This window comes from Eubalaena glacialis, chromosome 10, assembly GCF_028564815.1.
Source record: "Eubalaena glacialis isolate mEubGla1 chromosome 10, mEubGla1.1.hap2.+ XY, whole genome shotgun sequence".
Classification (NCBI taxonomy): domain Eukaryota; kingdom Metazoa; phylum Chordata; class Mammalia; order Artiodactyla; family Balaenidae; genus Eubalaena; species Eubalaena glacialis.
Window position 1 is genome coordinate 62,172,295 of NC_083725.1, and position 12,985 is coordinate 62,185,279.

The following is a 12,985-nucleotide window of genomic DNA, read 5'->3' on the forward strand; positions in this document are numbered from 1 at the left end:
GAGCTTCTTTTATTGGCCATTTGTATATCTTATTTGGAGAAATATCTACTCAAGGCCTTTGTCCATTTTTGAGTTTTTGTCTTTTTGTTGTTGAATTGTAAGACTAATTTATATGTTTTGTTACTATATTCTTATCATAGGTAATATTTTCAAATATTTTCTTCTATTCTATAGGTTGTCTTTTCACTTTCTTGATAATGTTTCATTATTGTAAAATATTTATTTGTATCTCTCAAATAAGACTTTAAAATTTTTAATGTATTCAGAACATTCAAAATAATAAGTATGAAAAAGCATTATACACAAAGATGAAATACCTAAGTACCCAACCATAAAGAGATGTTTAATTAAATATAGTGAATCCATATTCAATATGAAATAGTGGTCTGCCACCCCATTAGACTGCCAATATAAATTACTATGTTAAATAATATCAGCCTGGAATTTTAAAATAGGATTTAAAAAAAATTTTTTTTAATTTTTTAAATTTAAAAAAACATTTAAAAAATAGGATTTTAAAAAATGCTATAAAAACAGATGAAAAATTAATGTTCCACATTTTTTAGTCAATAAGCCACCCTCCTCATTACTCAACCTCACCCCAGTCACAACCAGTTAGTGTCCAACATGACTTACTGGTAATCTAATACGAGTACTTTGCATTCAGTGTATGTTTGTGGAATGGTTATTAACATGGACTCATAAAGCTCTCCTTAACTCTACAGCATTTCCCTTTCCGATATACCAATGAAGGAACCACTAAGTAATTAAAAACACTTCCCAAGCCATTTGTCATAGACATTCTACAATTTGAGTTTTTCAATGACATTCCTCAGTCAAATTAGAAGGGCTTTCCTAATGCTATAACTTAACTTTCAAATAAATGTATTCAGACACATTTTGCATTTTTTATACTGCCAAACATTTAACTTTCACCAGAAAAACGAGATAATTTTTATGTTTAGGTTAATATTTATTTTGTAGGGAAAGCATGGATAAGAAAATCTTACTGTTAATGAATTTACAATTCATTAATTTAACAAATATTTATTGAACCTCCAATGTATGCTAGAAACCATGTTATGTTATGAGAATTCAAAAATGAAATAACCATTATATACCCTCAAAAAACTTACATAAATGCACAGCTAATTGCAGCATCATCACATTATTTCTACACATTCCAGTGAAAACACAGGGAAAGAAATTCCCAAACTTGATTGTGGAAGTCAGGAACTATTTCACAGCTTATGTAGCTTCAACTGAGCTTCAAAGAATAAATTGCAGGTTTGCCAGATGAATAGGTTGAGAATGGAGGTTGAGGATGTCCTAGGCAGAGGTAACAGCATGTACAATATTCAAGGAAGTGTGAGAATTTATGAGAGAGAATTTGGTGTTGCTACAACATGAAATGAAAGAGGAGTGAAGGATGAGGCTGGGCAGGTGAAACAGATCATGACAATTTTTTAAGGTAGAAGATCAGCATAAACTGAGGCTCAGAGGCAGTGTATTTGATTTAGAAACAATAAAAACACTTGCTAAAGATTGCAAATGCCCTCCCAGTGTAAAACCTATGTTCTTTTCCATCCTGATCCAATGACCTGTGAAAAACACAATCATTCTGGCTTGCCAAACTATGTCCATATTTTCTAATATGAGCATTATTATATAGTGATTATGAAGGAGAACAACTTTGTTTGACCTTTGCTCTAAAATGTGTTTTTGTAACTCTTGTTGCAGTTCTGTCCAGTGCAGCAAACATTTGTTCAGTACTTTGCATGCATCAAACATGGAGTTAGGCAAATAGGAAAGTTCCTTTTTCAACAAAATCCTTATATTGCAAGTGAATGGATTCGTAAATGAGTATATGTAACAAGAATTTTATATTAGGTGTCATGGTGTGATAATGAAAGGAGTTATTATCTTTTCTCAGTTGCAGAGAAGTTGATGCTTGAGATAAATGTAGAAGGATATTATCCAAGTTCTAGCAAGAAGGAAAGACAGCCTATGAAATAAGAACAGGGAGATGTTTAAATAAATAAATATATGAAACAATATATTCATTAAAAGGACTGTAAGAGAAACTTAGGCGCCAGGGGAAGAGTGATGTTACTTGAGAATAGAAAGGTAAGTAAGTGACAGATAGTGAAAAATTATAAGGAAAGGAGTTCAGAAAGCCAAGAAGTCTCCCAGATTCTACAGCTAGAAAGGAAAGAAAACAAAATTTAAATACAGATTAATCTGATTCTAAAGCTGGCATTTAAACCATATGACTTTCCTCCATGATATAATTATAAAAATGGTACAATATCCTAATAAAATTTTCTACATGTACATATAATTTTGAAATTCAAGTCAACGGTCATGCGTAAGCAGCATTCCCTCTGGCCATCTCTGTCGTGGATTAGATCCGATAAGCTCTCTAAACAGAAGAATAGTATTTATGAGAAGAGAATGTCTGTATAATTACGTTGAGAATTCTGAGACTCTGTTCAGGCTCAACAATATAGCTTGTAATACTCATCTATCAATGTCTGGTATGGCTGCTAAAATGATAAATGAAATCCTTTCTAATGCTTCAAGAGACCTTTATGACCACAGTGCCTAGCACAGAATTTAGACAATGACAGTGTTAACTATCTGAGTTGGTGAAGCCCCCATTTAGAGCTCAGTAACTGCTAAAGGGGTGAGGGTGTAGTAAAGTAAACATTGTTCCAGAGATTAAATATGATCACTTGCAGTAAGTTATTTAACTCAATATCTGCTACAGTATAATAAATAAATATCATCCCTGTCTCCTAACCTTGAAAATTAAGTATTTCTAGAGGTCAAATAAATTCCATTACTAATGTACCAGGAGGTACATATAAGCTGATTCTTTTAAAAAGAAATCATCTATGAGAAGTGGGTAATGAGCTCAGCAAATCCTCTTTCCAGGAAAATAACAAATTTAACTGGTGAAACTTTTATTTACATATATAAGTTTATACATATATATACTGAATGAAAATGAAGGCACATAATAGCACAACCTATGACATGCAGCTAAATGCAATGGTTAGGGGAAAATTTATAGGGGCAAATGCCTGAAAAGAAAGATCTCAAATCAATAACCTGGTTTTCCCCTTAAGACACTAGAAAAACCAGGACAAACTAAACAAATTAAGCAGAAGGGAGGATTTGAGTGCAAATAAATGAAACAGTGAAAGGAAAACAGTAACAACAAATAAATAAAACAAAAATTTGGTTCTTTGAGATCAACAAAATTGACAAACCTTTAGCTAGACTGCCCAAGAAGAAAAGAGAGAAGCCTCAAATTACTAAAATCGGGAATGAAATAGGATACATTACTACATACCATAGAAAAAATAAATATTTCTCTATTTAAGTTATAAGGAATACTATTCACAACAGGTCAACAAATTAGACAACTTAGATAAAAATGGAAAAATTCCTAGAAAGGCACAAACTACTGAAACGGTATTAGCAGAAAATAGAAAATCCAAACAGACTAATAACAAGTAAAGATATTGAATTCTTAGGCAAAAAAAAAAAAAAAAAAAAAAATCCCAAAAAGAAAATCCCAGGCCCAGATAGCTTCACTGGTAAAATTTACAGAACATTTAAAGAAGAGTTAATAACCAATCTTCAAAAACACTTCAATATAAATATCAATTCTTCTACACCAATTTTTCAAATTCTTCCATAGAGTAGAAGAGGAGGGAACATCTCCTAAATGGGTGGCTGTGAATCTGGTGTTACCTTGGCACCAGACAAAGACATCACAAGAAAAGAAAAATACAGACTAATATTCCCTATAAATACAGATGCAAAAAAGTCAATAAAGTACTAGCAAAGAGAATCTAGCAATATCTAAGAATTGTATACCATGACCAAGTAAAATTTATTCCAGTCTACAAGGTTGTTTTAACAACTAAAATCAATTAATGTAATACATCATATCAATACAGTAAAGGACAAAAATCACAATTATCTCCATAAACAAAGTAAAATCATTTAACATAATTCAGTAGGAGTAGAAGAGAATTTCCTTAACTTGATAAAAGGCATCTACAACAAACACACAGTTAACATCTGATTTAGTGTTAAAAGACTACATGCTTTCCTCTCTGACATTAGGAGTAAAATTACAATGTCCATTCTGAGTATTTGTATTGACCATTTTAATGGAGATTCTAGCCAGGGGAAAAGAAAAGAAAAGAAAAGAGAAGAAAAGAGAAGAAGAGAAGAGAAGAAAAAAGAAAAGAGAAGAAAAGGAAAGAGAAGAAAGAAGGAGGGAGGAAGGGAGAGAGAGGAAGAAAGAAAGAAAGAAAAAGAAAGAAAGAAAGAAATCCAGATTTCAAAGAAAGGAGTAAAATTATCTCTGTTTAAAGGTGACGATTATAAACAGAGAAAATCCTAAGTAATTGACTACAAAATGATAAGAGCTATAAAACAATCTTAGCAAAGTTAGGGGATACAAGATCAACATACAGAAATAAATTGTATTTCTATACATTAGCAATGAATATTTTGGAAATGAAATTAAGAAAAAAATTTCACTTATAATTGTATCAAAAATAATAAAAATATTTATGTATAAATTTAACAAAATAAGCACAAAGACTTATATACCGAAAACTATAAAACATTTTTGAAAGAAAGTAAAGGAGCCTGGAATAAATGGGAAAATACCCCATGTTCATGGATCAGGAGGTTTAATATTGTTAAGGGAAAAATACTTCCCAAATTGAGTTACAGATTAATGTAATCCCTATTTGAATCCCAGCTGGCTTTTTTTTTTTTTTTTTTTTTTACAGAAAGTGACAAGTTAATCCCCAGATTTATTTGGAAATGCAAAGGAGTCAAAATAGTCCAAACAATTTTGGCAAAGGAAAACAGAACTGCCGGGCTCACACTTTCTGATTTCAACACTTATTACAAAGTTACAGGAATAATGATAGTGTGATACTGGTATAAAGGTAGCTAGATAGACAAATAGAATGAAATTGAGAGTCTGTAATAAATCCATATACCTTTATTGTTTTGCAACAAGAGGGACAAGATTATTTAGTAGAGAAAGAATTATCTTTACAATAAATGGTACAGAAACACCTGGATTACCATATGCAAAAGAATGAAGTTAGGCTTATACTGCAAAGTCTTTACAAAAATTAACATTTTTTCAAACATTTTTTCACACTTCCAAAAAATCTACAGAGTAATCTGTATAGTCAAAACAATTAATAATATAATTAAAATAATTTCTCATAGTCTATAGGAAGTAGGTTAGTGGTTATTTAGGGTTGTAGAGGGAAGGAGGAAATGGGGAATGACTGCTAATGGGCATGGGTTTATTTTAGGGGGAATAAAAACGTTCTAAAACTAGATATTAGTGATGATTACACAACACTTGACTATGTTTTCAAAAACATTGAATTGTACATTTTAAATAGGTAAATTTTATGGTATCACATTATATCTCAGTAAACGTGGGCACAAAAACCAAGTACACACACATAAAATATCACCTGAGAACTCCTGTGCAAACTGAACATTGATACTCTTAATTGTCTGAATATTCTCTCTCTCTACCCCTTTCCCAAACTGTCTTTTTTCTTTGAGGTGAAATTATTTGGCATTACTTGATCCTTCTGAAACATTTATATTTTTAAAATCTTAGTCACATAATTTGCACTTTTTTTCTTTCTGTTGGTATTCCCTAGGGAAATGTAAGAATCTGTATGTGAACAAATAATTATTTTGTTATGCAAAAAGAAATGAAATTGCTGCTGTTGGCAACAGAATTAAAACAACAAATCTTGGTTGACTTCTTCCCAAAGGTTAGTTTTGGAGATATTTTTTAGATGAGTTAGTGATTTTAAGTGTCAGTACAATTATACACCTGTCAAGAACTAGGATTCTATTTATTCTACTTGATCTACAGTGAATTCTAAGCACTATTAGATAGTCAGCCTATACTATAAGTTGTTAAGGAAAACACCAAAGAGAACTACTACAAAAGGCAAATGAAGCAGTGTAACCTGGGAATTTGTTATCTGGGACCATGATTTGCCTCCCGTTTCAAAATGGCAGCTGCTATGGAGGAGCTTCTGCTGGCTGGTCTTCATAGTTGCTGTTGAACAAACATCAGCTTTTCTTGCTATTGAACCTGGATTTGACTAGTGGTTGGGAAGGGCAATGGATGGTGTTGGGGGAGGACTTTTCCTTTTTGATATGGAAAAGTTTGCTGTCACTTTGAGATACTTCACCATGGAGGCCTTAACTTAAAGTAGTTATTTTATTAAAAGCATTATCTTCCCTTCAAGTAGCATATACTTAAGGTGAAAAATATTTGTCTAAAAACCAACAAACCTTTATAGCCTCCTTGCTTATGTGTAGTGATGATAATTAACATTTCGATACATAGAGAAACATTTTGCTCTTCAAAAGAAAAAAAAAAAACCAAGCGTAACCATAAAGTGGAAATATTGAGGTGTATAGCACCAATCCAAAACTTCTCTATGTTCTTTGAAATGTATCTCCTCCGATGTGGCAGATGCATTTTGAACTTTGCCCAACATCCAGTACTGGGGAAGTATAGTACAACCATCTTCAAATATGACACGTAATGTCTTACTGCACTGCCTTTAAAAGTGTTGTTTCCTTTACCTAAAATAACCTTTCTTCTCTTTACTGCCGGATGAAACTTCTGTTCATTCTTCAAAACCTTCAACAAACAGCACTGTGAAGTTCTCTGTAACCCCTCTGAAGCACTACAAAGCACACTGGCAGTCAGTATAGACTCATCTCTATGGTGGCACTTTTCACACTATATTACGTGCTAAGGTTAATGTCATATTTCATGTGTTTATCACAGTATTTAGCCTACTGTATTTTAAACAAAAGAATTATCTTTTGTTTCCTCAAAATGAATTCAATATTTTTATATTCTATCTATACTATGTATTCATCCACACTTTTATATTTTTTATTTATACTTTGCTTCTCTGGATAAATTTTAAGTTTTGTGAAAACTAGAAATGTGTTTTCTATCACTATGATAGCTCTACAAGGACTCTATGAGAAAAAATAACCTTCCATTGGTATAGCATTTAATAGTTTAAATAGTATATTCATTTTTATTTTCTCTTAAATGTTTATAATCAGTGAAATGGTGGTGATATCTCCAGTTTGCTTGGGAGGAAGCAAAGAGAGCTTGGTTATTTATCCAGAGTTGTACTGCGGTTAAATTATAAAGTGGTCACAGTATCGGTAACTTGAGATTAGGTTTCCTGAAACCAGGTAAGGGCCTACCTCTTGTGAACAAATAATTGTTTGTTCAATAAGATACTTATTGAAAATGCCAGAAAGTCTATAACCAAATGGCTTTACATCTTTGTATAAATTTATTTCAATCACAGCATATTTTGTTGTTATTTTTAGGCAGATGTTTAATTGCAATATATTTTTTTGAACCAGTGAAATACTTGATACAATTTAACTTCAAAATTCCAAAGAGTTTACATTTTAATTAAAAAATATATTTTTAGAAGTTAGATGCTATGCTTGTTTTTAGGAGAAAGTGGCGAATCACAATGTAATATAAAAAGATTAATCTCTGATATTTTTCAGATATAACATGATATGTGTTGACTGTAGAAAATTGAGAAACTATATAAAGATATATGATCCCATGAAATGGAGATTAATACTATAAATGTTTTGGTATATTTTCTTTCAGAATTTTTATTTGTATGCATGTCATTTTGTTAATGTAAGCTGTTTAACATCCTCTATAGCAGTTATAGGGGCCTAGGAAAGATGATCATTCAGAGGTGCATTTTTTAAAATTACTAATTGCTACTAAATTATGTTTAGAAACCTAGCTGTCCATTGTTTGAAATTTATTTTTCCAACATTTAAGAAATTTATAATATGGCATATTTTAAAAATTTATTTATAAAGTGTCTTTGGTAATATTTGAATCAGTTACAAAGATTCTCAAGTTCCTTCAGTTATTCTGTACTGCAATTACAAATCATGCATTTGACTTCCATTTTGAAATGCTACCATTTTCTAAATTAATAAAGAAAACTTCCAAAGTACTTATATGTACTAAGTTAAATTCACAAATATGAGAAATCTCATGTTCCACGGTTTTATACAAACTAAAAAGATTTCCACTAAAAATCACAGCTAAGTTAATTATTTAATTATATATGCTAATTTGGCTTCTAAAAACTGAACATCTCTAATAGACCAAATTCTCTTAAACATTACAAACCTTTAAAATGAAAAATAGCCATCTATTCTTTCTTAAACTCCAAATATTTAATGTATAGGTTTAATTTTCTTATTTAAAAAGTAATTTTTATTCACTTATAAAGCAATTATATTATCCTAGTTGATGGACAAACTTCTCAGCAGGTAGAGGTTGCGTGGGGATCAAAGAATTGGGCTGAAACTCTGACTGAAGTCATGCTGGAGCCTTGACTGAGATACACTTAGCCCTATGTATAGTATGTGTCAAGGACGTCATTATTAAGAGGGATTAGCATTACAGTCCTCAGAATTTATGTAGTTCAAGACCCTAATCTACACAGGTACTTTTAGTTTTGTTTTGTTTTAACTGAAGTACAATTGACATCTAACGCTCCATTAGTTTCCGGTATACAATGTAATGATTTGATATTTGCATACATTGTGAAATGATCACTACAATAAGTCTAGTTACCATCTGTCACCATACAAAGTTTCAGAGTTTTTTTCTTGTGATGAGAGTAACTTTGAAATTTGTAGTACAATATTATTGACTATAGTCCCATGACTTGTTCATGTTATATCTGAAAGTTTATACCTCTTGATCCCTTTCATCCATTTGGCCTACCTCCACAACTCCCCTCCCCTCTGGCAAACACAGATCCGTTCTCTGTATCTATAAGTTTGGTTGTGTTGTGTTTTATGGGTTCATTTTTTTTGTTTTGTTTTTAGATTCAACATGTAAGTGAAATCATAAGGTGTTTGTCTTTCTCTGACTCATTTCATTTAGCATAATATCTACAAGATCCATCCATGTTGTCACAAATTGCAAGATTTCATGCTTTTTTATGGCTGAGTAGTGTTCCATCGTATGTATATGTGTGTGTGTGTGTGTGTATGTATACACACACAGACACACACACACATATCTCACATCTTTATTCATCCACTGATGGACACTTAGGTTGTTTCCATGTCTTGGCTATTGTAAATAATGCTGCAGTGAACATATGGGTGCTTATATCTTTTTGAATTAGTATTTTTATTTTTTTTGAATAAATACCCAGAAGTGGAATTGCTGGATTATATGGTAGTTCTATTTTCAATTTTTTGAGGAATCCCCATACTATTTTCCCTAGGTGGCTGCATCAGTTTACATTCCTGCCAAAAGAGAGAACAGTTGATGGATTTGTTGAAGCAAGTCCATTTTGATAACCCCTTACCATTGCTTTGGCTCATGTTCCTGTCATCATAAAGCCCCCTATTGTGTGAACTAATTGAGACCTCACTAAATGGTGTCATTTGTATAGCTTTACTCCTGCCTGATTGCAAGCAACTCTAATTCCCAATGTCAAGATCACATTTCACTTCACAGTTACATGGGTCATAACATGAAAAGGATTAATTTCATGTTGATTACTCTCTGCTGCTATAACATGAAATGCACTTCATAGCAAGTGGACTTTTTGTATGTTTGCTTATCTGCCACGTTGGCAATTGTTTCGTGTGTACTCTGAAGCATTCTAATGAACATTTATAAGAAGTATCCTCTTACTTATGAAATGTAAGCCAATGATGCAAATGATCCTAAAAGCCCTATCTCATGAGATTGTATGTAGTTGTGTGTGTGTGTGTGTGTGTGTGCGCGCGCGCACGCATGCATGTTTACAAGATTAATTCAATCAATTCCCTTGCAGTTTGCTTAAAACAATGTTTAGTGTATGGTGCATTCACACTAATATTTTGAGGAATATACACATTTAGGAAAGAAAATTGCAGAGTGATAGCCTGGTGTAAGTAATAAGACATCATACAATAAATTTCTTTTAAATATCCAAGAATCCCTATAACAAGAGGCTATAGGGATTCTTGGATATCTTAGGGAGCTCGTGCAATTTCTAGAATGTAATTTAGAAACCAGAAACATTCAAAGCATTTTATCATAGCAGTGTTAAAATTTATCAACTTTGAGTCTTTTAAAGAAATTACAAGACATTGCCAAGCATACACACATAAGGCTTTCATTTAAAGGCAAAGGCTATGTATAGTAAGAGAAGATAGTGGAGGAAGAGACAGCCAGACTTGTTTCCCAGGATTCTTAATCTTTCATGGAAACACTTTGTCTCTAGACTGAACCACCAAGAACTGTGCTATGAATCTTGACTTCAAGGTAGAATTTCCAGCAGCGTCTTTTTTACCCTTCAGGTCACATAGCCAAGTCAGGATTTCTAACCATTCGTGCCAAGTGAAGCCATCAGTAGACAGACTGACCCTGGTGGTCCCCAAGGAAGTTTCAGACTTTAACAAGCACATGATTAATCTTAGTGCCCTTTATTTAGCCAATAGTCAAAACCAGGTATGCAGACATCCTCAGAGATAAGCCCCAGTCCGGCTATAAAATAACTCTGTTCTCTATAAATAATATCAGTAATGATAATAAGAAGTAGCTGTATTAATTCCCTATTGCTGCTGTAACTAACTGTCACAAACCTGTCATAAAGCTGATTAAAATAGAACCAATGTGTTACCTTACAGTTTCAGACATCAGAAATACAAAGTGGTTCCTAAACAATGTATGTAAAAGACCTAGCAGAGCGTTTGTTCTATATTACACACTAAACAAATGAGAATTTTCCATATCATTTTTGTGATCATCAAATATAATATTCACCTGTTTAAAACAGTAATAAGTAAAAAGAACATTTATCAACATATAAATGCCTTTTTAAAAATGTTTTAGGATGTACTTAACATGGATCGCTTTAGTTCTCCTGAGTATTTTAACTATTTGAAAAGTCAGCTATCATTACATTCATATTAACTTCTATATGGGATATCTGTATCACACACACACAGGTGCACGTGCACACATACACACAGACACACACAAACACACAATGTATCTTTCCTCTTGGTCAATCCATTTCTACACAACAACAACACAGCTTCCTTAACACTGAATAATTCAATAAAACACCTAGAGTTTTTGGATCTGGAAAATACTCACAAACCATAGTGACCTAATAAAGTGTGTTGATATTTGCTGACCCTTTCTTAGTGAAATTCAATGCTAAATAGTTCCAAGTATTCCCCCCCTGAAAATATAGTAGATATTATTCTGTTTCACACTGAACAGGAATTTTTTCAAAGGTAAAAAGCAGTGAATCAAAATTTTAGAAAACCTGTAGAAATTACCATAATTTTATAAATAGGAGATGGAATATATTCTCTCTTTAGAGCTTCACACTGTTTATTTCCTCTTGTTCTAATGTCTTTATGGTCCTTGAGACATTGTGATTAATATGCCTATATGTGCATTTCATCAGCTTTTTATGAATATGCCAATTTGTGCTTCTAATAAAACTATAGTAAGTATTTATCCAACTATCTACTGCTATGTTGTGTCAATCACCAGATTCTTTACATTTTTTTTTAAACTCAAAAGAGATCTTGTTTATCATTTGCTTCAAAAATTTTAAAGGGCTCAGCAGGCAATTTGCATATGTCACCAGTTTAACTGAGCAAGGATTAGCAAATTAAATCTTAATTAGCTAATTTTTGCATAATTTTAGGGAAATTATATGCTTTGTGCAGATGACAGGTGGGAGGTAAGACATTTAACTTGTATTGAACTGAAGTTTTCCTTGACTTTATGAATTTTAATAGAAAAATAACATTTAGCAGTTAAAATATGTATCAAACTGAATAGATCCTATCTGGAGCCACTAAAATAAGAAATTATTTTATGAAAGAAAACCAGCAACAGACATTGAAGTATTCCTACTAATACATAAGAATTATTTTGAAATTAAGGGGATTTTTTTCAAACAGGTTTTATGGTTCATAGCGTATGTTCCAGATTGTAATACAATGATAAGTTAATGGAATATGAATGTTAATTCACAATTCCCACATATATTTACAATAAAGTCACAGCTGGCATTAAGCCTTTATATGGGAGATTTGGTAGTGCTGTGCAATGGTAATTATAATTGCACTAACTCACATGCCAGGGGTGGTGGCATGCATCAGCGTTTGGGTCCCTTGGCCTGATACCCTGAGCTATTTCTCATCTTTGTGTCGCTTCCTCTTTCTGGACTTTCTCCTGCTACTCTTCATACTTCATCTTGGTATCAAACCATCCTTCAGAACTTCAGTTAAGCATCTGTATAGAGGACATCTTCCTTCATCCTGCCCTATCTCGCTAATGATTTAGTTCTATTCTCTGTCCCAAGTTCCATGTGCATTTATTTTTTTATCATTACGCTAACCACACTGTACTATAATTGCTAATTCTTTGCTGTTCTCTCTTTACTGCCACCTTGAAAGCAAGGACTCTATTTTATCTGTCTTTGTAAACTTTCAATAGAAGTTTGTTGAATAAATTAAGAAAGGAACATTTCCGTCATATATTCAGTTTAGCTCAGAAACATTCTCAAAATAATCTGTGAATGAAAGCTAGGGTTTAATATTTTATTAGGAGGACAAGTTCCTGCTACTTAATATTGCATTTGTTTTCACTGGGCTCACTCTTTAAAGTGATGGCATGTTAGGTCTACTCAACATATAGCAAAGGTCACCATGATATTAGAGATTAATATTTCATTTTGTAAGATCATATGAGGTCCTCATAAATCTGACAAGGATAATTATTATCACTGAGTCAAGCTGGAAAAGTCTTTATTTGGCCAACAGACCTTGCTTCTCCCTCAGGCCAACTCCT